At 42.8% G+C, this 26,219-nt stretch overlaps 1 protein-coding gene and 1 pseudogene across 1 annotated transcript in view; one reads left to right on the top strand and one right to left on the bottom strand.

The window, feature by feature from the left end:
• The window catches only part of GPM6A (glycoprotein M6A), a 239,831-nt gene that overhangs the window by 147,296 nt on the left and 66,316 nt on the right, over positions 1 to 26,219 (bottom strand). The window lies entirely within an intron of this gene.
• Positions 3,510 to 4,044, top strand: LOC136403234 (U1 small nuclear ribonucleoprotein C-like; annotated as a pseudogene).

Here is a 26,219-nt window from a genome sequence, read left to right on the forward strand (position 1 = left end):
ACAGACGGACAAGGAGACGGCCGTGTCCACGCTGGGGACGGTTCTAGGCAGAGAGGAGAGACGGAGCGGAGGTCTCCCCGTAGGAGAGCCACGGGGGCGGAGGGACAGATGGACAAGGAGACCGCCGTGTCCACGCTGGGGACGATTCCAGGCGCAGAGGAGAGACAGAGCCAAGGTCTCCTCGTAGGAGAGCCGCAGGGACGGAGGGACAGATGGACAAGGAGACTGCCGTGTCCACGCTGGGGACGATTCTAGGGACAGGAGAGACGGAGCGGAGGTCTCCCCGTAGGAGAGCCGCAGGGACGGAGGGACAGACGGACAAGGAGACCGCCGTGTCCACGCTGGGGACGATTCTAGGGACAGGAGAGACGGAGCGGAGGTCTCCCCGTAGGAGAGCCGCGGGGGCGGCAGGGACAGCGACAGAGCGGGCGCCCAGGGTCCAGGAGGGAGGGCAGCGGGCGATGCTGTCCCAGAGGCAGCGGGCAGGAGACGTCCCGCCAGCCCCAGCAGGTCACTTAGAGATACAGTTTTTAATAAAGCATGAGTTTAGTACTAGTTAGAGGATCTTAAACTGAGGGGTGATAGGAGCATGTTTACTTGAAACAGGCCCACCTAGTGCAGTAGAAAGAAGTTGCTCCACCTAACAGAAGGGATTTTTGCAGACGCGATTAAGTTAAGGGTCCCGAGGTGGAGAGACGACCCTGGAGTATCCCAGTGGGTCCAGTGGAGCCACACTGGGCTTCACAAGAGGAAGACAGGAAGGTCAGGGTCATAAAAAAAGCTATGACAACAGAAACAGAGGTAAGAGAGAGAAAGAAAGACGAGAGAGGGAGAGAGAGAGAGGAGAGGGGTCACACCGCTGGCCTTGAAGATGAAGGAAGGGGCCATGAGCCAAGGAACACAGGTAACCCACAGAAACCGAAGCAGACAAAGGAACGAGTTTTCTCCCAGAGCCTCCAGGAGACACCCTGCTGCTGATACCTTGGTTCTAGCCCAGTGAGACCCACTGCAGACTTCTGACTGCAGAACTGTGGGACAATACGTTCGTGGAGCTTTCAGCCTCCGGGTCCATGGTGATTTGTTACAGCAGCAACGGGAACCAATGCACCTGCTGAGGTCAGACCACAGCGAGCAGGAGCTGCAAGCAGGGTGACTTCGGGGAGATAGAGAGAGAGAGAGAGAGAGAGAGAGAGAGATGGATCGAACCAACGGAGTGCCTGTTGGATTCCTGAGCAATGGTCAAAATCTGGAACTGTTTTGAAGGTGACGGTGAAGGAGTGTTCGAGGAGCCTGCTGTGAAGTGTGCGAGAAAGGGGAGTTGAGAAGGACACAGGAGCTTTGGGCCTGGACTGAAAGGAGGTTGCTGTCCAATGAGATGGGGCAGGCACAGCTCGTCTGGGGGAGGGAGAATCAAGGGTCCCCTTCTCCGCCACACGCAGCACGTGGTCGTTTTCTCTAGCACTCATTTCACAGCCCTTGGTGCTCGTGCCTGTCTCGGTGGGTACACAGTAAACACTGCGGTCTCTACTACACATTTCAACTTGGCTAGACGTGAAACCGTGCCAGAGCGCAGGGTGGTATTCACCCTGTGAGTGACACATGGTGATGGGACAAATTTCGCAAATAAAACCTGCTCTGAAAATAAAGGATTATTTTCACTTTGAGACCAAAGGCCAGATTCCTGTATTCTTTGATTCTACAAAGCACCTACTACAGCACCTTGCAAAGAAATCCATTCCGTGGGTGTTGGTTAAAATACACATTCTTCGAATCATGACTTACAATGATTAAATTATTAGTGTACTTGTGTTTTTCCGAGATAAGCAATTGAGAGAATAAGTTAAAGTGTTTGTTAATTTGTTTATGAGAATTTATCATCCAATTTGAAATTATTTCATTTCTCCCAGATGAAAACAGAAATCAGCATCATATTATCGTCGAAGCTTCAGACAGTAAGATTGTTTGAACTTTAAATGTGCCATGAACAGCAGATAAACATTCATTTGTAACCTAGCGTAAAGACTGCTGGGATTTGCACAACATGTCTTCCCTTGCGTTTGAGGAGAAAACCCTCCTGAAGTCGATTCCTGGATCCAGATGTCTCCCGGAGAGAGCCACGTGGCATCCCACTGGTGTCTGACTCAAGCTTCCCCAAAGCAGATTGTGTTTGCTCCCCTGTCACGGAAAGCCCCTCCAGCAAAATAATCTCTTCTCATAATGTTCTTTATCTCTGGGAGTGAAAGCTCCTATTTCCACTTGCTCAGGGAAAATAAAAATAGACAGAAAATCACACTTGTTCACATGAAATGCTACTGCCCTACAGAAGGAAGTTGCGATTTTATTTCCTCCATACTGATTCCCTGCAACAGAATCAGCATCTACTCCAAGGTAACAGGACTGACCAGAAACAGATCCCACTGAACTCGGTTACTCCATCCTGGTTGACATTTGGTGCATTACTCCCCCCTGGCCATGAGCAGAACTTCACGGGAGTTGAGGATATGGTGTTTCGAAGAGGGAAGTTGTGAATCTATATAAAATGCTATATAAAATCAAAACAAACATTGATTCGAGGCACCATTTTCTACTATCCTTTTATTTTCCTATTGCTAGTGTATTTCACAGGTTATTAAAGTTAAAGTAAAAGTTAATTGGCTCCTTCAGAGGCTAGACTTTTAAGTAGACAGGACTGGTGCAAGATAGCCATTTTGAGTCCAATCCATACCTTATATCATACACTAGATTAAACTCCAAAGAATCAGAAGAAAACGAGATCAAACTAGTGTTAGAAGAAAACATAGTCCCGTTAATGGAACATTTCTAACTATGGCTAATATCCAAGATACAACAACAAAAAAAGAAAAGCATTCTACTTTGTTAAAATGAAAATTTTCACGTGAAAAATAAGCAAAACAAAACAAATGACAAATGGGAAGAAAAGCACTTTGACTTCTTCAAGAGTGAAAACATTTCCTTTTGAAAGACACTGTTAAGAAAAAGTAAGAGCACATCCCAGACTGAAAGCAATGTTCGTTTGCATTGTTTGATAAGGAGTTCATGTCCAGAATACATAGGAAGTCTTGCAACTCAAAACAAAAACAAACATGATGATTAACAAATAAACAATAGGCACACAACAGGAACAGAAACAGGCACTTCACCGAGATGGGAGGTCCCTCCGAGCATTTTCACTATGGAAGCGGACCACGCTTCTCCACCGGTTTTCTAGAAACACACGTAAGAGTTTGAAGCTCTTAGCCATTGTGGATTCCAATTCAGGTCCTTCATTTATTCTAACTTTGAAGGGTGCCTTCTTGGCTCCACTGCCAACCAAGGGTTACATACCTTCCTTTATCTGAATGAGTCAGGGACGATCCTAACTAATAATAGTCTACCGTCATCTCTTTGGGAAATGGCTCTTAAAGTTATAATTCCTAAGAAGAGAAAGCCATGTAAATCATGGCATTTAGGGAGGCGCAGGACGGAGCGGCCAATGGCTTGCGGACAACATGCCCAAGTTTTATTGTGACGACTGTGACACAGACGTCACCGGTGATTCTCCATCTGTGAGAAAGAGACACGGTCTTGGTAGGAGACACAGAGAATAAGGACGACAACTGTCAGAAATGGTGGAAGCACAGACGCAGAGCCTGACCAACAACCTCAGCGTTTCAGCAAGGAGAGGCCCCTCCTACTCTGTTCTCTGCCCCTCCCCCCCGCAGGGGAACAATCCCACCTCCCCCAGGCTTCCGGTCCTCCGCGCCAGTCTGACGCCAGCACCCCGTGTGGGGGGCCCTCCAGTCATGCCGATGAGGGGCCTCCCCCTCCTAGGATAGTGCCAGAGGGACCTGCTTCTGGAATGAGGCTGCCTTTGGGAGGGCACATGCCAATGATACCCAGTCCCCCAGTGATGAGACCTCCTTCTGTCCCAGGATGGTGCCCGCTCGGCCAGGAATGACAGGACCAGGCAGAGGAGGAGAGAGGGGAGCCTCTTTCAGGTGTATATTTCCTGTTCTGTTTCACCAGACCACAGTGGTGCTGTGACTGGGCACTGGCCAACACCACTCTCTCCTCCTAGCCAAGAGAGAATATAGTTTTAGAGGGGAGCGTTGGGTGGGACAACAAAAAAAAAGCAATTTTCATTTGTATTGTGAAATGTGAAAATAAAATGGTCAACTCTACTGCTCACAAAAATCAGAGGATATTTTAAAATGAATATGAAGCTATAAAATATCTCCTAATGATTGTGAGCAGTATGTTTTAGTTTTAAAAAGAATCGCGTTTAGATAAGAGCCATCAAGGTGAAATTTCTTACACATGGGAAGTAACATCTTCGGGCTGGTCCACTGAAAAGCAACATGACCCTCTCCGGTACAACAGGGAGAATGTGTTGTGGGTTTGGTGACAGATGGCAGAGGACAGCCACACCTACAACTCTAGAGTATAGAAGAGACGTTCCTTGTAAGTAACAACAGTAAACCTAACCCATAATAAATTCTCCAGAACCATTTTTATTTTTAAAATATCGACACAGTGACTCTAGGAAATGAGGACATGTCCAGCCAATTTAAACAAATTTCCTCCATTATTGTTACCGTATTTCCCCATGTATAAGACAAAAAATTTGGGATTTAAAGACTGTATGCATCGTATACAGTGGTTGTGGGATTTTTTACTTACATTTCCCGCTTTTTTGCGCTTGTTTTTGTGCTCATTGTTTTAGACAGTGATTTGTCATCAGACACAGATGAGGACAAGTTAATGGTTAGGGTTTGCTTTTATTTTATTTTTTTTATTTTTATTTATTTATTTATTTATTTATTTATTTGTACAGAGACAGAGAGAGTCAGAGAGAGGGATAGACAGAGACCAACACACATGAACGAAGAGAGATGAGAAGCATCAATCATCAGTTTTTCGTTGCGACACCTTAGTTGTTCATTGATTGCTTTCTCATATGTGCCTTGACCGTGGGCCTTCAGCAGACTGAGTAACCCCTTGCTCAAGTCAGCAACCTTGGGTCCACGCTGGTGAGCTTTTGCTCAAACCAGATGAGCCCGTGCTCAAACTGGCGACCTCGGGGTCTCAAACCTGGGTCGTTCCTCATCCCAGTTCGACGCTCTATCCACTGCACCACTGCCTGGTCAGGCATGGTTGGAGGTTTTGACAATGATAAGGTATTGTATAAATTTTATGATGAATAAAACTTGATTTCAATAACTTTATGTAATACATTATTTTTTTAATTTCAGACCCCAAAATTAAGGTGCGTCTTATACATGGGAGTGTCTTATACATGGGGAAATATGATACTTTGGTAAATATGCAGTGAATCCTTTCACATGTGGAAAGATAGAGAATGAACTACTAATGTAATAAATACATGATTTTTACGTTTTATAAGTGTCAAGGAAGCAGAGTATCAGGTTACTGTGAGAGAGCAAGCAGGGTCCCACTGATAACTTCAGGGTAAATCCAGATAGCAAAGTCAGAAGGAGGCCAAAGCTGTGTTGTGTTTGCAGAATGAACAGGAGACTGGTCGAGATGGTGACGGATCTAATGGCAGAAGCAACACTAGTGGACTACTTATTTGGCTCAGATTACTATTCCAAGTATTCTACATATATTACAACATGTAACAGTCACCATAACTTTGTTATTAAACCTATTTTACAGATAAAGAAACTGGAAAGAGATAGTTAAAATAATTTGCTAAGACCATTGTTGGGCAGATAAAATATATTATGCTCACTTTGTCAAAGATGGCGCTGCCCATGTGGAAGCCCGTCACCCTGGTGATGGTACTGGTTGCCCTTCTTGCTTGGTGTGGGCATGAGTATATTAATGTGTGTTGGGGGTGGGCTGTGGGCAGGCAGGATCCTTGTAGCCTGGGGCTTGGTTTAGGGACTAAGCCTTTCCCACCCTTTTTGATGTGGGTTGGTGCACTCTCATGAGGAATCCCATTATGCCTCAGATAAGTGACTTTGTATCAGAGACTTCCTTGTTTGTATATTGGATTAAAGGTTTGATTTCTGCACTATAAAGTGGGGCATACCAGGAGATTGCTCTCTCTCTCTCTCAGTTCCTGAGATTAGCATTAGAGGAGAGAGCAGAGAAAGGAGAACAGAGAAAGGCCACATGGAGGAGAGGAGAGGCAGCCAAGATGGCAGAGTGCTGAAGGAGAAGCCAGTTTGTGCAGAGTTTGTGCAGAGAGAAGGAGATGGGAAACAGAGGTGAATAAGGCTGGTGAACTAGAAACCTTTGATTCGAGGAAACTCAGATAAGTCAGTGGCTTTGGGATCCCTGAATGGAAAGGGAAGTGTTTTCCCACTGTGTTTATTTCTTGCCCACCAGGTGCAAGATAGGATTAAAGCTTATGGCCCACCAATTCTTGGCTCTGTTGTTTTATTACTGTCTGTTCGAATCTAATGCGAACCTGCATGGGCCTGGCGGCTGTGATGGTGCCCGTGGCTACTGGCTTCACAGCCATACAGCTAGTTAGTGGGAGAAACTATACTCACACCCCGCACATCTCTCCCCAGTCATGCGTTCTAGAGGCAAGAGGCTGCATCGTGAAGGAACATGCAGGCCAAGGTTAGGGAATTTGGATGAGCAGCATGAGTGGTTACAGGATTCTGTTCATGTTTCAAAACTTTTCTCTGTATAAACTGTACTTGCATAACTAATAACAATGTTTGAGTAACATTTTATTTTATTTTTTTAAGACTTTATTTATTCAATTTTCAGAGAGGAGAGAGAGAGAGAAAAAAAAAAAAAAACAAGGAAAGAAAGAGAGAGAGAGAGAAGGGGGAGGAGCAGGAAGCATCAACTCCCATATGTGCCTTGACCAGACAAGCCCAGGGTTTCGAACCAGCGACCTCAGCGTTCCAGGTGGATGCTTTATCCCACTGTGCCACCACAGGTCAGGCTGTTTCAGTAACATTTTAAAAGCTTGAAATTGGAACTGAATCCTGCTTTTATTTTTTATATTATCATCTCTCTTTTTTAAAATTACACTTTAGAGCCAAAAGCTAAGGATCTATATGTTATGTACACTCCTGGAAAAGCTAACCCCCTCCCCTCTTAGGTTTTAAAGAAATTGTATCAGTAAAAACATTGGAAAACAGTGAAGACTGGTGTTTTATATAAAGAGTAAGGACGCTTGTCCAAAACCAACTTAAAACTGATAGAAATCTATAAAAAGCAAAGCTGAGCAGATAAACCTACTTGAAAATCTTATTTCCATGACAACAGAAACAGAGTATCCAAGGGCCAGCCCACCTCTGCAATGCGCCACTGCTGATATTTGATCACATAAAACATTTTCAAGAGAAAGAATAATCTTTCCTTTATATGCTTAATTAGAGCGACATATAAATGTATGAAAATTCGCTGGCCCCCTTTTAAAATCAGAGAGATAAAAAGCTGATGTGTTTAATAGTTGTAGACAGATTAGCAGGTTTTCTACTGATTCAGGAAGATGCAGAAATAAAAGTCCTGTCATCTGCCCCAAGAGCCAAGGCATCGCAAATTTCATAAACATTTCTTGGACTGAAGGAATTGAGTTCATTTTTTTTATCATTTTATTTTTTATTGAATTTATTTTTTAAAATTTCTATATACATTGCTCTTTCCTATGAAGATGGGTAGGTGAAGATTATCTCAAGGTTTTCACCTTTCCAGATAGAATGGCTAGGGAAAGGGGTCTTATTATATATCATATACTATTTGTGTTTCCTCTTGCTCTACACAGGTTAATTCAATCTTCTTCTTTTTCTAGAGTAAACTGACACCTTTAACAGTACTGAATAATCACACTATAATATATATTATATAATAGCTAATTATATAATCACAATAATAATTGAAGATTATTCTTTTATATTCAATATTCAATACCACCAAAAAATTAACAGGCAACTTTTTGTAACAGAAGTCAGTTAAGAACATTTTTTTAAGTTAATTTAAGAAGAAATTATGGGTGTATCTTTAAAACACTCTTTCCTCGTGGTAGGGCTATGCAGATGAGATATAGGATTATACTTTCAAGGGCTTCTCAACAAGGAGTATGTGTTTACTATAAAAAACACACCAGGCCCTGGCCGGTTGGCTCAGCGGTAGAGAGTCGGCCTGGCGTGCGGGGGACCCGGGTTCGATTCCCGGCCAGGGCACATAGGAGAAGTGCCCATTTGCTTCTCCACCCCCCCTCCTCTCTGTCTCTCTCTTCCCCTCCCGCAGCCAAGGCTCCATTGGAGCAAAGATGGCCCGGGCGCTGGGGATGGCTCCTTGGCCTCTGCCCCAGGCGCTAGAGTGGCTCTGGTCATGGCAGAGCGACCCCCCGGAGGGGCAGAGCATCGCCCCCTGGTGGGCAGAGCCTCGCCCCTGGTGGGCGTGCCGGGTGGATCCTGGTCGGGCGCATGCAGGAGTCTGTCTGACTGTCTCTCCCCGTTTCCAGCTTCAGAAAAATACAAAAAAAAAAAAACCCAAACCACTCCTATGGTGAGGAGTGTGGGCTCCACAGTATGTATGCATTTGTGTTGTAAATGGTTCACTTACAGGGTAAGTAATGACCTTTCCAGAGTTTGCCTCATTGTTTTAGCAACAATCGTGGAATCCAACAAATAAACTATTTTAAATTCTTGAGTAACCAATACATTGATTAGCAACGTGTCATTCACACTAAAAGTTCACCTCATGATGTAAGTAATCCTCTATACGTGCGGTTACCATTCTCCTCAGGAAGTCCTAGTCACCACTGAGTGAGTTAAACTGCCTCTGAATCCCCTCAGAACAAAGAACATGGAACTAAACATGCAGCTTCCGGTCCGCTTGCTCTCTTCTTCACCATCAGCCAGTCTAGTAATAATTCCTTTGGTTGAAATTTCTAAAATAATCTGGACCTTTGTATTCCCACAGTGTCCACTTTTAGTAATCTTTATCTGGACCATTATAGCAACATTCCAATTAATTGCTATGTTCAATTAATTGGAATTAATTTCTAATATTGTCAGACGATCCCCATAGCAGAGATTATTATCACATTGTTCCCATTTAAAACACTTTTCATTTTCTCTCCATCATTCAAATGGCTAAATTCACGAATCTGGCTCCAAGCTACCTGTCCAACGTGTGTTGCACCCTTTCTTATACTTAGAAGTAGGGACAAATCAAATAATTTGCTGTTTCCAAAATACAGCCCATATGTGCTCAAGCTCTTCTCTTAGATGGACTGCCCTTCTTTCTACTTGACTTTCCCAAATACTCACCAACCTCAGGTTCACCGCACCCTTCTCACATGAAATACTTATTGAAGCACAGCAGTGGACTGACGGCGTGTCCCTCAAACCCACAGCTGAAACCTAGCCCTCCGTGTGATGGTGTTAAGATGTGGGACCTTGGGGAGGTGATCGGTCATCAGGATGGGGCCCCACAAGAGTGGATTAGTGTGCTCTTATTGGGAGAGCCAGAGAGCTGACCGCTCTCCAGAAGGTGGTCTCTCACCAGCCCCTGAGTCTGCTGGGACCTTGATCGTGGACTTCCAGCCTCTAGAACTGAGAGAAACAAACGTTTGCTGTTGAAGCCGCACAGACGATGATCATGTGTCCTAGCAGCAAGACAGAGCTGACAGCACCCTTTCCAACTCCCAATATTCCGTAATCCTGTGTCTCAGCTTCCAATTTCGCTCTCAAGTCCCTATTCCAGTTTACCATATATATATATATATATAAATAATATATATAATATATTATATATATTATATATATTAGAGACAGTCAGAGTGAGGGATAGATAGGGACAGACAGACAGGAACGGAGAGATGAGAAGCATCAATCATTAGTTTTTCGTTGCACATTGCGATACCTTAGCTGTTCATTGATTGCTTTCTCATATGTGCCTTGACCGTGGGCCTTCAGCAGACTGAGTAACCCGTTGCTTGAGCCAGCAACCTTGGGTCCAAGCTGGTGAGCTTTGCTCAAACCAGATGAGCCCGCACTCAAGCTGGCAACCTCGGGGTCTCGAACCTGGGTCCTCAGCATCCCAGTTCTATGCTCTATCTGCTGCGCCACTGCCTGGTCAGGCCAGTTTACCTTATATTTAACAACAAAATAAGCACTTATTTCAATAATTCCTAAAGTTTTGTGTGTCATGGGCCTTTTTGATAATTTGGTAAAAGCTTAGGACCTATAAATAAATATATGAGAATCTTCCCAGTATTGTGTACATTTTTGTAAGGCCTGCAACCTGAGAGGTGCTCTGGATTACCTAAATACCAGCCATATATATATATATATATATATATATATATATATACACACACACACACACACACACACACACACCAACCATATTTATATATATAAAATTTATCTTATATACATATATTATTTCCAGAAGAAAAGGATCACACAGCAAATAACTGATTACTGTATTTACAACATTAAACGCTCAAAAAATAAGATATTTTTCCTTAGCGATTAAAGAAATGTATGTATGAAGCATATGGTCTCCTACCCCATTTGGCTACTTCTGCCACATTGCACTGCAGTTCAAAAGCCTGTATAATCAGATATTACACAAAGTACCAAGCAATTGAGGTACAGAATATTAAATTAAGAGAATCTCAGATATGTAACAACTATATTAAGTACTTTAATAATAAGGTAGAGGGTGGGGCAAAAGTAGGTTTACAATCGTTCTATGGAAAGTAATAAATAATCCTATAAGAATAAACTCTGTTTCCAAAGCTCACAGCTGCAATCCTGTACTTTCCCCGCCCTGCATAGAGCCTCTATGTCCTTATTCAATCTCATAGCTATGAGACGAGTGATTCAACCTGACTTAATTGACACGTGAAGGAAAGAAAGTGAGTTCAATGAATTTGATCTACAAAGCTTCATTCTGAGCTCAAAAACAAACAACGCATTTGGAATACTTGTTGCCAATAAAAGCTGTCTCAGTAAAAACAAGCAATCAATGAATTTCCCGTTTTGGCTGAAAAGCATACCCTAGAACAGTGGTCCCCAACCCCCAGGTAGCGGACCGGCACCCGTCCATGGGCCATTTGGTACCGGTCTGCAGAGAAAGAATAAATAACTTACATTGTTTCCGTTTTATTTATATTTAAGTCTGAATAATGTTTTATTTTTTTTAAAATGACCAGATTCCCTCTGTTACATCCATCTAAGACTCACTCTTGATGCTTGTCTTGGTCACTTGATACATTTATCCATCCCACCCTAAAGGCCAGTCCGTGAAAATACTTTCTGACATTAAACCGGTCCATGGCCCAAAAAAAGTTGGGGACCACTGCCCTAGAACAGTGGTAGTCAATCTGGTCCATACCACCCACTAGCGGGTGTTCCAGCTTTCATGGTGGGCGGTAGCGGAGCAACCAAAGTATAAATAAAAAGATAGACTTAACTATAGTAAGTCGTTTTATAAAGATTTATTCTGCCAAACTTAGTGAAAATCTGACATGAAGTACTTGGTAAGTAATTATTATTATATGCTTTAACTTGCTGTAACTCTGCTTTATAAATTTTATTAAGTAAAGTTACTTCCCTACTTTATAAGTCACCATTACTGTGGAAGCGGTGGATGGTAAGGAAATTCTACTACTAGCAGAGATACAAGAGTGGGCGGTAGGTATAAAAAGGTTGAACCCTGGCCAGTTGGCTCAGTGGTAGAGTGTCGGCCTGGCGTGCAGAAGTCCCAGGTTTGATTCCCGGCCAGGGCACACAGGAGAAGAGCCCATCTGCTTTTCCACCCCCTACCCCTCCTTCCTCTCTGTCTCTCTCTTCCCTTCCCGCAGCCGAGGCTCCATTGGAGCAAAGATGGCCCGGGTTCTGGGGATGGCTCCTTGGCCTCTGCCCCAGGTGCTAGAGTGGCTCTGGTTGCGACAGAGCGAGGCCCCGGAGGGGCAGAGCATCGCCCCCTGGTGGGCAGAGCGTCGCCCCCTGGTGGGCGTGCTGGGTGGATCCCGGTCGGGTGCATGCAGGAGTCTGTCTGACTGTCTCTCCCCGTTTCCAGCTTCAGAAAAACAAACAAACAAACAAACAAAACCAAACAAACAAACAAAAAGGTTGATTACCCCAGGGTTAGAGCATACAGAAAAAGACACAATGCAGAGATGGGCTAAACCACAACAGAAACTCAGTGTAGAGAAGTAGGAGGCCCTTTGGCCTGATGGAAAAAAGGAACCAGACACTGTCTCGTAACTCATCCTGATAACCGAACTCAAGAACACTTCACTGCAACATGGAGTTTCATTCAATACCACCCACTGGGCAGCCCTCCCTTCTTTCAATCTAGAAAGAAAATTTCTACAGGCATGCATACCCCTTAAGGCAAACGCGTTTCCTTAAGAAGTTCAGTATTGTGGCCCTAGCCGGTTGGCTCTGTGGTAGAGCATTCACCTGGCATGTGGAAGTCCCAGGTTTGATTCCCAGCCAGGGCACACAGGAGAAGCGCTCATCTGCTTCTCCACCCTCCCCATCTCCTTCCTTTCCATCTCTCTCTTCCCCTCCCGCAGCCAAGGCTCCATTGGAGCAAAGTTGGCCCGGGCACTGGGGACAGCTCCATGGCCTCCACCTCAGATGCTAGAATGGTTGTGGTAGCAATGAAGCAATGCCCCAGATGGGCAGAGCATCGCCCCCTGGTGGGCATGCCGGGTGGATCCCTGTCAGGAGCATGCGGGAGTCTGTCTCTCTGCCTCTCCCCTGCTTCTCAGTTCAGAAAAATACAGAAAATAAAAAATAAATTTAAAAAAAAGAAGCTCAATATTTTTCTAACCAAGAACAGTATTCTGCAAATTAAATATTGCAACTTTAATTTTCTCTCAAGGTTGAATCTTCATTTCTCCTTTCTGTACCCCCACCTCCTGTCCCTAGCTCTTTTTCCACTGTTGGCAAGAAAGCTCATCTCGAATAGTCGTCCAAACGCCTAGGCTCTAGTCTAGTGGATCTCTGCAGCCATGTGCTACATTGAGGTTTTCCGGAACACTTTGCAGTCATGTATAATTTTTTATGACAGCCTGTTTTATAGCTGTCTGGCTCTCCTAGTTTCAAAGGTAGCATCACTAATGAAAAGCCTCTTCCAAGGTGAATACATTTCCATTTTTACCCCGGAACGCCCGGGAATTAAAACTATTTGATGCCTCTGGGAATCATTGCATGAATGTGTTCTTAATCACTGGAAGGCCTTAAATTTTCTTTTTCGCTTTATATTTAAGATCTGAAACTACCCAACTGTGAATTCACAGCCTTTAAAGTCACCCATGTTCTATAAACTTCTAGGGGTTGAGAGGCACGCTAAGTTGCAATTAGGACCTGTAGCTGTCTCCCTGGGAAGATTATCACGTAGGGTTGAGAGTCAGACATAATGATCCCAGTCTGGCTTTCCTTTGCAGTAAGTGCAGTATTTTTTTAATGTGATCCTTTTTTAATAGCTCCAATTCCCTTACATATAAAATGGAAATATGAATAGTTTACCTAGCAAAGACAAATGTTCTGAAAATTGCAGCAGGTAATGTAAACGATGCTCAGCACATGTTTCTAATACACAGCAATAAATAACGGCTATTGGTTAACTAATAAACATAAAACAGTAAGTATTACTATTAGGCTAAGGTAACCTGACAGTAAGTTTGGAGTTTTATTTATCTGTGCACAAAGTTTTAAAAGATCCAATTAGGAATTAATTTGGTAAATATTTATATTTTTCTAGTGTAAAGAATCTTCCTGTTAAGAGGAGGATCAGGCGGTGAGCACTAGCTAACCTGGAAGAAAGTGGGGTAAAGACGGCACCACAGTATTTAGCACCAGAGAACGATGGCCAGTTCTTCCCGTCCCTTTTCAGTTGGATGGGACCTTCAACTAATTCAGGCTGACCAACTCTGAGCAGTACACAGGGGTGTCATTTCTAAGCAAGAGTCTAGATAACAGACACAGTCAAGAGGAAAGCGTTGTCTTTTTTGGTTAATGCAAATTTATAGATGTTGTATCTTCTTTGGCCCAGGCTGTAATTTGCACTTTATTACAGATCACACACACACACACACACACACACACACACACACACAGGTCCTGGCCAGCTGGCTCAGAGATAGAGCATCAGCCTGGTGTGGGTTTGTCCTGGATGCAATTCCAAGTCAGGGCACACAGGAGAAGCGCCCATCTGCTTCTCCACCCTTATGCCTCCCCCTTCTTTCTCTCTCTTCTTCTCCTGCAGCCATGGATCAATTGGTTTGAGCACATTGGCCCCAGGCATTGAAGATGGCTCTATGAAGCCTCCTTCTCAGGCGCTAAAAGTAGCTCGGTTGCAACCATGGCCCTAGATGGGCAGAGCATCGGTCCCAGATGGGGGTTGCCAGGTGAATCCCAGCTGGGGTGCATGCAGGAGTCTGTCTCTCTATTGGACCTCCTCTCACTTGGAAAAGAAGAAAAAAATTTAAACATCCCTTCCTGTGTCATATTAGATCTTCATCCAAACCCTTTCAGTGTGAAAACCCTTACAGTTCATATCAATAAAAAATGTCTCTATGCCCAAATTTGCAAATAAACTTAGATTTATTGTTTATTTATTTTTTTTAACTTAAGGAATGAAATGTCGGGAATAATTCCAGAGCACTAATTACAGAACATTTAAGTTTTTCTTCTGTTTATTTCATATTCTGTGGCCTATAAATATAAAAAGGAAAGTTCTTTGATCTCAGGAAAAATCATGAAACTTTAATGAAAATGTGGAAATACTAATCAAATAAGACTTCTCACGTTCTCCCGGCAAGGCAGGAACCAGGACAGACAACCTTGTTTACAGCGACAGATTATGAAGATCAGGACCAACCCTCAGTAAACACAGCTCCGCAAGGGGTCATCCGTTCCTGTGGCTCCCGCGCTCAGACCCAAGTCCTCCTGCTTGGAGCACACAGGTCCTACAGGAGTCTAGGGATACAAAACGATGGACATAATCGACCGAGGGCTACCGTTAACTTGCCTTATCTTTCCCGTTATTTATGATTTCAGAAAATATTTTCAAACAACTTTGATTCAAAGGGATTAAAGCACTTTAAAATTAATTGACCACATCTATCTTTAATAACTAATGCATATTTACAGTGATTACTTCAACTCTAGCCTTAAATATGATTGAAATGAGGCTTTTTGGGGGCACAGTATCTAAAAAAGAAAAAAAGGATTATTTAATAAAAAATACCCTGGAGCTAATTTTATCAGAAAGTATTAAAAAAAAAACAAGCTCTTTTTACCCCCTTTTTTCACTTCCTCTTAACTAAAAACCTGAGTAGGAGCTTTTCACTGCAGTACAGAGGGATTAAATGAAAGTGCAGCCCAGGAAAGACAATACTTGGGAAGCCAAATAGTTCTTTTTTGGTTTGTTTGTTTTTCTTAGTTTGTAAAACCACAGAAACAATGAGATTGGGGGTAAGAAAATCAGGAAATCTTCACTGCTCTTTGCTAGCATTAGTAAGACCAGTGGAGTCATTCTATGCTTTTACGTAAGGGGATATATTCTAAAGAATTTGAAAAATAAAATAAGAAAAGACAATACCCAACAAATATGTGTGGCAACTTGAGAACTCACATGACTCTGAGATTTTATTTCTTAGCAGCACTTTTGTGTGAAGATATAATCATATTACTATCACTCCGTTACCAAAAATAAAAACTCTGAGCTCTCTTAGCAAGTCCAGACGATTGCTAGGAACTTAAACACTATTTCACTATCAAGGGTTACTTACACAACAGTTTACGACTGGTCCGCGTTAATTTAGACCACACCTACCTACTTCACCTGGAAACTAACTGTGAGCTGCCAGTTGACCTAAACAAGCTAGTAAGTGAAAAAACAAGTGGGCACAGAGAAAGCTTATTTCTGACGTGGCCAGGTTAACTGGAAATGTTGCTGAACAAAGTTCTGAAGACGTAATTTTGATGATAAAAGGAGCGCGTATTTTAGAAATATGTTTGTGTCAGCACAAGTTAGCAGAAAGATAAATATCTACAGAATAAGGACACGGAGATAATCAGTTTCTTAGAAAACAACAAAAGGCAAACCAAGAAAGAAAACAGGATGGAAAGGGAGAAGGATGTGAAGATAGACATTTTGTGTCTCCCAGAAACTAGATGACATTTCTCAAACTTAAAGACAGGTGAGGTCGAAGCCTAACTTTCTCAGAAACGGTTTTTCTCTGCTACCCGCGAAAGCTCAGACAGGTCAACACCCAAGGGTTAAGGGAGAGGAATGCTCTAACAAATGACTAACGGGTGGGCAAGACTGAGTAATTGGGTTGGATTTAACCTCACGTCTGCAACAACCCAAGACTGAACAAACGACGGGTATGGAACGATGGCTTTCAAGACCAAGGACATCATGCAACAAAGGACAGAGATCCCTGGAAGAGGGAATATGAATAGGGTGGCACTGTCTGGGTGGTGGTGCGGGGCTTGGTGAGGTGGGGGAGCCCATGCCGGGTCTGCTGAGCACCCTGGGGTGAAGATACTAACCTCCGAGTACGGGGATCTAGAGGCAAGGGACAGAGAACCAGAGCGAAGAGAGCTGAACAGAGAGAGCAGCCCGGGCATCCCCACAGGGTCGGCCTGGGGGGTTCAGCCGGGTGCTGTGACCGACAAACACATGGGAGGGCTACGCCGAGGTCGGGAGGGGCACGCCGAGGTCGGGAGGGACACACTGAGGTGCGGAGGGCCACCCCGAGGTTGGGAGGGACACGCTGAGGTGCGGAGGGTCACACTGAGGTGCGGAGGGACACACGAGGTGGAGAGGGACACCCCGAGGTCGGGAGGGACACCCCGAGGTCGGGAGGGCCACACTGAGGTGCGGAGGGACACACCGAGGTCGGAGGGACACGCCAAGGTGCGGAGGGCCACACTGAGGTCGGGAGGGCCACACTGAGGTGCGGAGGGACACACCGAGGTCGGGAGGGACACACTGAGGGCTGGAAGGAACCTGCAGTCCCTGACGCACATCTGAAAGTGGCGACCATTCCCACCAGTCCAAGGAGATGAGCTCGGCCATCTGGGTGACAATGACACGGCTCAGAAGAATCTTATATCAGGCATGAAAAAAATTCAGACAAAACACTGCTCTGGTCCCAATTAGCACACTGTGAAAGGAAGCTTCAAAGGATCAAACTGCTTCCAAATAATTAACTAGCTCCCAGAACATAACTCAAGCATACTAAAATAAATAAAACAAAAATAAATTTAAACAACCAAAAAACTCTAAGAAACAGCCTGTCAAAGACCAAAGTACTTGTTGAAAATCAAGCTGGGAGACACTGGTCTCTTCTTTATAAAAAATGTGTAATTCTGTGTAGAGAACAAACAGAAAAGAAAAAGGTGGCACGTACACCCAGAGAAATTCTTTTAATCTCTTACAAACACGTCGACATATTTACTTTTAAATAAACACTACTGCGGCACTTACTGAGGGCTGAGCTGAGCATTATTCTAAACATTTCCCACATTCTACCTCACTTAATCCTCCTGTCTAAAATCTACAATGCAAGTGCAATTATTATCCCAAATTTAACAGAAATTTAGGAATTTAAGAAATTAGAATTTTGGGCAAATGACCAAAGAGACATGAAGAAGTTTACTCTGGCCAGGCAGTCAATAGTTTGAGCCCTGGTACTTAAACCCATGTCATCCGATTCCCAAGTCTGCGCTCTGAATTCCTGATCTACATGAAGAGCCTGCTGCCCATTATTTCCTTTAACTCAGACTGATTAACCACCTGGCTTTCCGCAGGAGTGCAATCGGTGTGCCCAGTGCTGCTATTCCAGAGAGTGTGCACCACTCGTACACATGACATCTTTGCCCTCAAATACTTAGTGTTTCCTGGAACCAGACTATACCCTCCAAGCCTCACTTTTAAATACAAGATCTAATTTTTCTTGAAATGAGTCTTAACATTTTCTCAATACTTTTTTTTCCCCAGTGAACAAATCCACTTCCTCAAATATCAGACAGCATCACATCATAAAAGAGTTCCTGGGGGAACAAGTTACCCTAATCCTCTCGCTCAGGTTCCCAGGCTGCCTTCTAACGTCCAACACTCAGCTCTCAGGTGTTCGTTTGTCTCCTTAGTCACTTTCAGCAAAATCTTATTAGGCCCCTCCTTTGCTAAATACTGCGTATAGAAAGAAAACAAATTAGGTAGGTAAGATTTTTAGTTATGCAACTAAAACTTTCTCAGGTTTTTCTTTTTTATTCTAAATCTCACAGTTCTCCCTGTGAACTGTTACACTGTGGTTATCTACCATAGAATTTTGAAAGTGTTCTCTTCTAAGTACATAGAACTCCTGTCTTCACTGCATGATTTCTCTTCTAACTTCCTGCTGCCATATATATATTTTTTTCATGATGAGAATTGGCCCTTTCTCTCCTTTCTTCTGTCTGTAGTGATCACACTCAGATGGGAACTAGTTTCTACAAGGTTGGATCCTGGACAAGTACCTTGGTTTTTCACAGCCTTCATCGATAAAACAGAGATGAAAAGAAGTCTTATTCTAAAGAGTTGTAGGGTGAAATAAATGCACTCAAGACACAAGACAGTTGTGACATACAAATAAGAAATGTTTAATAGATACGGGTTGTTATTATTGTGTGTGACTTAATGATGTTACTATCATGTCTTCAGAGCTTACTTAAAAAACAATTCATCTTCTTTCCTCTAAACCTCCTGCTGTAATTATTTGTCTCTCCCTGTGACTTCCCATGAGCACTTTGCCTTTGCCTTGGACAAAGTTTTAACCAAAATATTAGCACGTTTATCTTAAAAGAAGAACCCAGTCTGACCTTTCCCCCCGTCTCTGAGTGTCTCCCAAGCTCTGTATTTACTCTGGTTGTTGATTTTGTCTCTGTTTTCCTTATTACCTCCCTTAGAAAGTAATGACACCCTTCCTACACCCATCCACGTCATTGTTTCTGGCTTATTTGAACTCTCCTACCCCAGGATTTCCTGTCCTCACACTTCTCCTGTCTAGGATCATTGTATGTTCAGGGTCTTGCTATAAAAAGTATCACTATGACGTCTCTTTAACCTTAGACCAATAAATCTTTAGTAACCATTTTGTATGTGAATATCTGTGATTTTTGCTGCAGAAACAGACTAAACATTTTTCTTCTCTAGATATTCCCAAAGAAGTCATAAATTGCTTCATTACCAAAGTTTAATGAACATGTTTTTTGTCACTGACAGATTCATTCAGAGGAAAAGTCTAATGCGTTTCACTGAGCTATACAATTATGGTTTATACAACATAATCTCTATGCTTTTTTTGTTTTTGCTGAATTCCTTACAATAAAACGAACCATGTGACATCCTTTAATCTTTCTGTTATTCTCTTTTCCTCAGAGCTTTCACATGTTCATTCATTTCTCTCTACTGCCTTTTTCTTTTCCTCGGGGAATTGTTTTAATTAGGCAAACTAACACGTTAAGATAACATTAAAAGGAACTTGATAAAATAATCTCCTCTCCTCTCAGCGGTGCAGCTGTGGGACTTGCGGCCTTTGGGTTCCGTGGACCTGTGTGGTGTCCCCTTTGAACTGTGTTGTCCCCTGTCCACTCTCGTCTCCGTGTCCTCCTCATGCTCCACGGCAGACTCACACCCTCTCTAGTTCCAGATGCGTCCTAAACAGCTTCACGAGCTTCTTTGATTTCTTTCTTTCTCTCTGAGGCAGCAGCCATCTTGATTTTTTCCTCAGGAAGCACTGAATTCCTAAAAATCATGAATTGCTATACAACCAAAATATATAAAACTGAAGCAAAGAGTGAGACTAAAACATTTATAAAATTAATACAGTATAATTGAATTCTCTTTTCTTGGTATTCTTTCTAGAAATAAATATCCATAGTATACATTTCTTCTATCAGTGCACATAATATTAATTAATGTACTTGTCTTTAAAGTTGCTTTATTCTTTGGAGTAAGGAGAGTAAAACTTCTTTGATTTTATTTTAGAAATACAAGGGTTAATAATTAAACAATGTCAAATTTCTATAACAAAAGGCACAAAAAAGTTAATGCATTGGAAGCAATAAATTAACATGTAGACAGATGGTATAGCCTTCCTGTGAAAAGAAGATTCTAAAATTTACACTTCTGTGAAACCCAAATGTGATCAGCTCAGTTCTCTCTAACAAGTCTTACTAGGATGGATTAAGTCATAGCCCTATTTCTTTAGAAATGATGCTAATTCACCCTCATTAAGGCTGAAAAGAAATGACATTGTTTACTGGCCAAATAGATTCCTACGGCTTTTATTTAAGGTATTTGGGAGAAGAAAAAGGATAAAATATTAAGGACTATTATTGTTTTGGTTTTCTGGGTCTGTGCACATGTGTGTAGATATTGATTGAATGTGTGTGTGTGTGTTCATTTTCAGATGAGTAATGAAGAGAAATGTGTATGCTGCCCTCAGCTTAATGAGCTAACATTAGCAAATCTTTTCTCAAAAACAGTCATTTACCTAGTACTCATAGTTTAATGTCACATCAAGATATTCATCTATTAATTACTTTATCAATATTAATTATATGTCTACTAAAAATTTATCAACAAGTTGGCAGAGAAAATTGCCTAGTTAATAAAAAAATGATCACCATAATATCTTGTGTGAAATATTATTTAAAGTACAATTAAGAACTTAATCACATTTCCTGCTGTAACAGGTGACTGCTACATATAAATTAAAATGTAGGGTAGGGCAAAAGGAGGTTTCCAGTTTGAAGTGTGGAACAGTATTTATTTTTATATTGTTTATTAATTATTATATTACTTTTATACTAACAACTATAAACCTACTTTTGCTCCACTCTGTATATAATTACTACCTTACTTCAGTTATTTACAATAACTATTTAAATGCTATTCAGTTATTTACAATTTCTCAATAATGAGAAAATATATTCTAATAAAAAGATGGCTGAATTATGAAGCAATTAATGATAATAAATCATAGATTTGATGAACCAAGCCTGTTTTTTCTCATAGATGACTAATAACTGCCAATGAACTAATTTTATTGTTCCAAGAAAAAATCATACATTTGTTAAAAATTTTTATGATATCCCATTATTTCCTATAGAGTTCTAAAGTGAATTCTTAATTTTTAAAGGAGATAATAAAATATATTATCTTGTAGTCTGATTTCTATGACAGACTCTCTGTACAGAACCAGATTCCAATTCAAAAATCTCAGTCAACAATGGTGCTTATATTCATAAAATTTTAGTATGCCCCAAGTTATGTTGATCCCGTATCTGTTTCTACTGTGCTTCAGTTTCCTACGGACTTTTACTAAGATGTGCATTTTGCATCGTATTAATTTATTTTTAATTTAACAAGTATTTATTGAGCACCTGTCATATAGGAAGAAAAGTAATGAGAACCTCATAAACTCCAGAAAAATTACAACCCATAGTAGGCTAGAGCGAAATGCATGAATAGCTTGTCTTAATTTTTTTTTTTTTTTTTTTACAAAATGACATCTTTCATAAAAGAGGCATAATGAAGTACACGTTAAACATGATTCCCCCATTGCTGAGAGAAGTGGGGGCCTGAGTGGTGTCCTCGTGCTGCTCAGGCCAGGAAGGGCTGGGAGGACAGAAACAGAGTGATGACAAGTCTGTGCTGTGTCACTGATCAACACCCACATCACATTTGTTAGAGACACCAAGTGTTCCAGGAAAAAGGCAGAAAACAAGAGGTCAGAGAGACTTTAAAAATAGAATGTGAGGCTGGGGAGCCAAAGACAGGGAGCTTTTTCAAGAAAAAGGCAAGTGGTTGATCGTCTTCTGAGAGCTCGATGAGGGGACCACAGGTGAGGACCCCGGCTCTGGGACAGGGCTCCTGTGAGGCGAGAGCAGCTTCAGAACCGGGGTGTGGACCGGAGGGAAGGGACAGGGACCGAAGCAGCCAAGTGAGACTCGCTGAGAACCCCGGGAGCTCTGGTGATCCTTTAAGACAAGAGAACTATCAAGCTTAAAGAAATAATAATTTGGAAATGAGAAGGTAAATATTTTAAAAGGGGAATGAAACAGTGATAACAAAATTGAGAGAAAGAAAGTCTACGTGGTGACAAAAGTTTCCAGAAATGGTAAATGGAATTAAACATAAGGAATCCTTGCTTTGAAATACGTGGGACAAGGCGAAGAGGACCAGTCACACAGCTCACGTCAATCGGCGTTCATCTTTAAAGTCAGTCCAGGAATCTGGCCATCTGCAAAGACTTGGAAGGAAAGTTGAGGGATTACCGAGCAATCGGTGTGTTCCACGCTACCCTTTCCTGCTCTTTAATAGAACCTTGGCTTCCTTTTGCGGCATCACCTGTGTCCCCGACTTTGTGGGCGTGCTGCAAATGGGATCCAGGCGGCCGCCTCCCATACCAGAGCTGAGGGGTCCAGATCTCGCTTGGCCTGCAGCCGAGGGGCAGACATGTCCTGCGCTGAGCGTGGGCCTTTGACGCGAGACCAGAGGAAGAGCAAGGTGCCCGCGCACCCGCAGCCGTGCCCTGACAGCTTCCTGCCCAGTAACCTTGCCCACAGCTCCCACTTTCTGGTGCCCCGAATTGCCTTGGTCTTGTCCCTTTTGAGGCTGTGTCTGCCACCTTCCTGCAATTCCACAAGCTTTTGACATCAAGACAGTCAAAAGCCCCCACGTCCCGTGTGCCCTTTCAGGATGAGGGCAGAGAAGCAGAAACCCCAGGGTGGCCCCAGGGCCACTGGCAGAGGGCCACCTGCTGTCGGAGCCACAACGCCCGCCCGCTGGGAGACTGCCCTGGATGTCAGGGGTCCTACAAGCAGGATGCCCGCCCGCTGGGAGACTGCCCTGGATGTCGAGGGGTCCTACAAGCAGGATGCCCGCCCGCTGGGAGACTGCCCTGGATGTCAGGGGTCCTACAAGCAGGATGCCCGTCCGCTGGGAGACTGCCCTGGATGTCAGGGGTCCTACAAGCAGGATGCCCGCCCGCTGGGAGACTGCCCTGGATGTCAGGGGTCCTACAAGCAGGATGCCCGCCCGCTGGGAGACTGCCCTGGATGTCGAGGGGTCCTACAAGCAGGATGCCCGCCCGCTGGGAGACTGCCCTGGATGTCAGGGGTCCTACAAGCAGGGCGGAAAAGAAACAGAAGTTCTAACAGCAAGGGCAGGTTTTATTCCTAACCACCTGCTTGACTAGAGAAGTCAGATACCTGTTCTCTTTCATTTGGGTTTTTTTTCCCCCTCTACCTATAAATTGAGAAATTTGTCTAAAATTTTCATCCAGCTCAAACCTTCCAGAATCTGTGCTGTGATTTTCTCTGTGTAATTGGATTCCCAGATGGTACATAGATCTAAAAATAGAATCAATGTGGGACGACACCTAGGAGGAGGGTGGTGACAGTCCTATGAGTCCCAGATGAGCAGTTTCATGAAATACTCTCATTAGATTGCCAGAATATTAACCTTTTTCTTTCTCTCTTTCTTTCTTTTTAAAAAATCAGAATGAGCCATAGGAGTTAATAATCTGACTCGTGCCATGGCCAAAGTCATACTTAGAATTCATCAGATTAGATGTACAGGAGAAAGGATATTTTAAAAGCTGAAATTACACTTTGCATTGTACTAACATATATACTGTAGTCCTCAATTTCTGGAGAGAAAACATGCCACCCTATTTTCAGGTTTGACTTCTGGTTGCGGAGGAGATAGATTTCTCTCAGAAAGCTGTCTTCTGAGCGCCATGGTAACCACATCCTTGCAGCGAAGTCTGTACTGTCGGATGCACAGTTTAAGACATTTGCAAATGCCACCTGAAATCACACCCCAGAGAGCGGGGAAGGGCTGCCTCATCATGCAGGGGAGCGCTGCTTAGTGTTGTCCCAGTGAACCACCAGGAATGCAGACGAGGAGCAGATTCAACCAGCACAACTGTGACGCGGCTCGGAACAATCAGTTCCTTGCTTGCTTTTCTTATATTTTTTTTCTGGCTGTCCTCAGCGTTAGGTTAGTCCGGGGCTTGTTCTTCCACCAGCTCGCTGTATGGGGGGTTGAAGCCCATCGTCCCAAAAGACAGGGGTCAGAAAGAAACAGAGTCCAGCTAAGGAACAAAAATGATAACAGCAACTGGTACCACAGTCCCGATGGGGTTCTGCACATGCAGAGGAGGCTCAGGGTCGGTTTCAGGGTCTGGAAGCGCTATTAGAGGGGGACCCTAGTGATTCCCCGCCGCCAGGGCGTGAACATCCGTGCGCGTCCAGTAGCGAATCCAGCAGGAAGTGGCATTTGCCCTGACTGAGCGCAGCCTGCAGGGGCTCAGGCCACGGGGCTCACGTCTGGGGACGTTTGGTTTCTTCCTTGGCGACAGGAGAAGAGGGTGACAGTAAATCAGAGTCATTTTAACTAAAAAATATGACTTTAGGTGTAGCAGGACACAATTTAGCTAGAGTTAGTTCTATGCTCTTCTGACACGAGCTATATACACTTGCAGCAAGGATTTATACAGAGTTGATCCTTAGACAACGCAGGGGTCAGGATGCCAACAGGTGTCCACAGTCCGAAAACTGTATAACTGCTGATTCCCTGAAACCTAACGAATAGCCTACTGTTGACTGGAAGCCTTGTCAATAACATAAATAGTAAGTTAACACATATTTTGTATTTTATATGTATTCTAGACTGTAGTCTTACAATAAACTATGCTAGAGAAGAGAAAATGTTATAATAAGAAAATCATAAGAGAAAAAACAATCACACTATTTAATGAAAAACAGTCTTTGTATACGTGGACCTCCTCAATTCAAACCCATGTTGTTCAAGAGTAAACTGTACTCTTATCTTATAACAAGGGCCCTTGACCATCTTTATCTAGGACATCAAAATAGTGGAGGAAATGACTTGCCTTCCTCTGCTGAGTATTATGGAAAGAAAATTTATTTTATTTATTTGTTTGTTTGTTTATTTTGACAGAGACAGAGAGAGTCAGAGAGAGGGACAGATAGAGGCAGACAAACAAGAAGGGAGAGAGATGAGAAGCATCAATTCTTCATTGTGGCATCTTAGTAGTTCGTTGATTGCTTGTTCATTGACTTCTTTTTCATATGTGCCTTGACAGGGGGGCTACAGCAGAGTGAGTGACCCCTTGCACAGCCAGCGACATTGGGCTCAAGCCAGCAACCCCCAGGCTCAAACCAGCAACCTTGGGCTTTAAGCCAGCAACCCGTGGGCTCAAGTCAGCGACCATGGTGTCATTTCTATGATCCCATGCTCAAGCCAGCAACCTCAGGGTTTCAAACCTGGGTCCTCCGCATCTCAGTCCGATGCTCTGTCCACTGCACCACCTCCTGGTCAGGCTGAAATTGATTTTATTTCAATAAATATTTCTTGGTTAAAAAATGAATGATATTTATTATTGAATGTTTGGTCAAACAATCAAAATAGTAATAATGATCATGATAATCACCATTTATGATATTGAAGCAGCCTTTTCTAAACACTGTGTCAAGCAATAAATAACACGTAATTTGTAGCCAAAATTGTTTAAAAAATACTTAAAGGGAAAGTTGATCACATCTATTTTTCTTTTAAATTAATAGTTTGTTACACATTTATTTATCCACAGTTTATGGTGATCATTTTAATCACTTATAATTAGAATCCCATTCATTTCCAGTAATATAAGTTGAGAGTAAGTTTCCATTTTGCATGACTTGATATGCTTCTTCAACACTTATTATTATTTTTAATGACATCATTTTTCTTTGCTATTTTCCATGAGGTCTTCTATGTACTTATCAAAATATTTAAAGGTAGCAGAAGCATCGAGTAATTTAATGCCCCAGTGAACACTGGAATTACTTTATGCCAGGGGTAGTCAACCCTTATACCTACCGCCCACTTTTGTATCTCTGCTGGTAGTAAAATTTTCTAACCACCCACCGGTTCTGCAGTAATGGTGATTTATAAAGTAGGGAAGTAACTTTACTTTATAAAATTTATAAAGCAGAGTTACAGCAAGTTAAAGCATATAATAATAATTACTTACCAAGTACTTTATGTCAGATTTTCGCTAAGTTTGGCAGAATAAATATTTATAAAACAACTTACTATAGTTAAATCTATCTTTTTATTTATACTTTGGTTGCTCTACTACCACCCACCGTGAAAGCTGGAGCACCCACCAGTGGGCAATAGAGACC

This window comes from Saccopteryx leptura, chromosome 4 (assembly GCF_036850995.1).
Source record: "Saccopteryx leptura isolate mSacLep1 chromosome 4, mSacLep1_pri_phased_curated, whole genome shotgun sequence".
In the NCBI taxonomy this organism is placed as follows: Eukaryota; Metazoa; Chordata; class Mammalia; order Chiroptera; family Emballonuridae; genus Saccopteryx; species Saccopteryx leptura.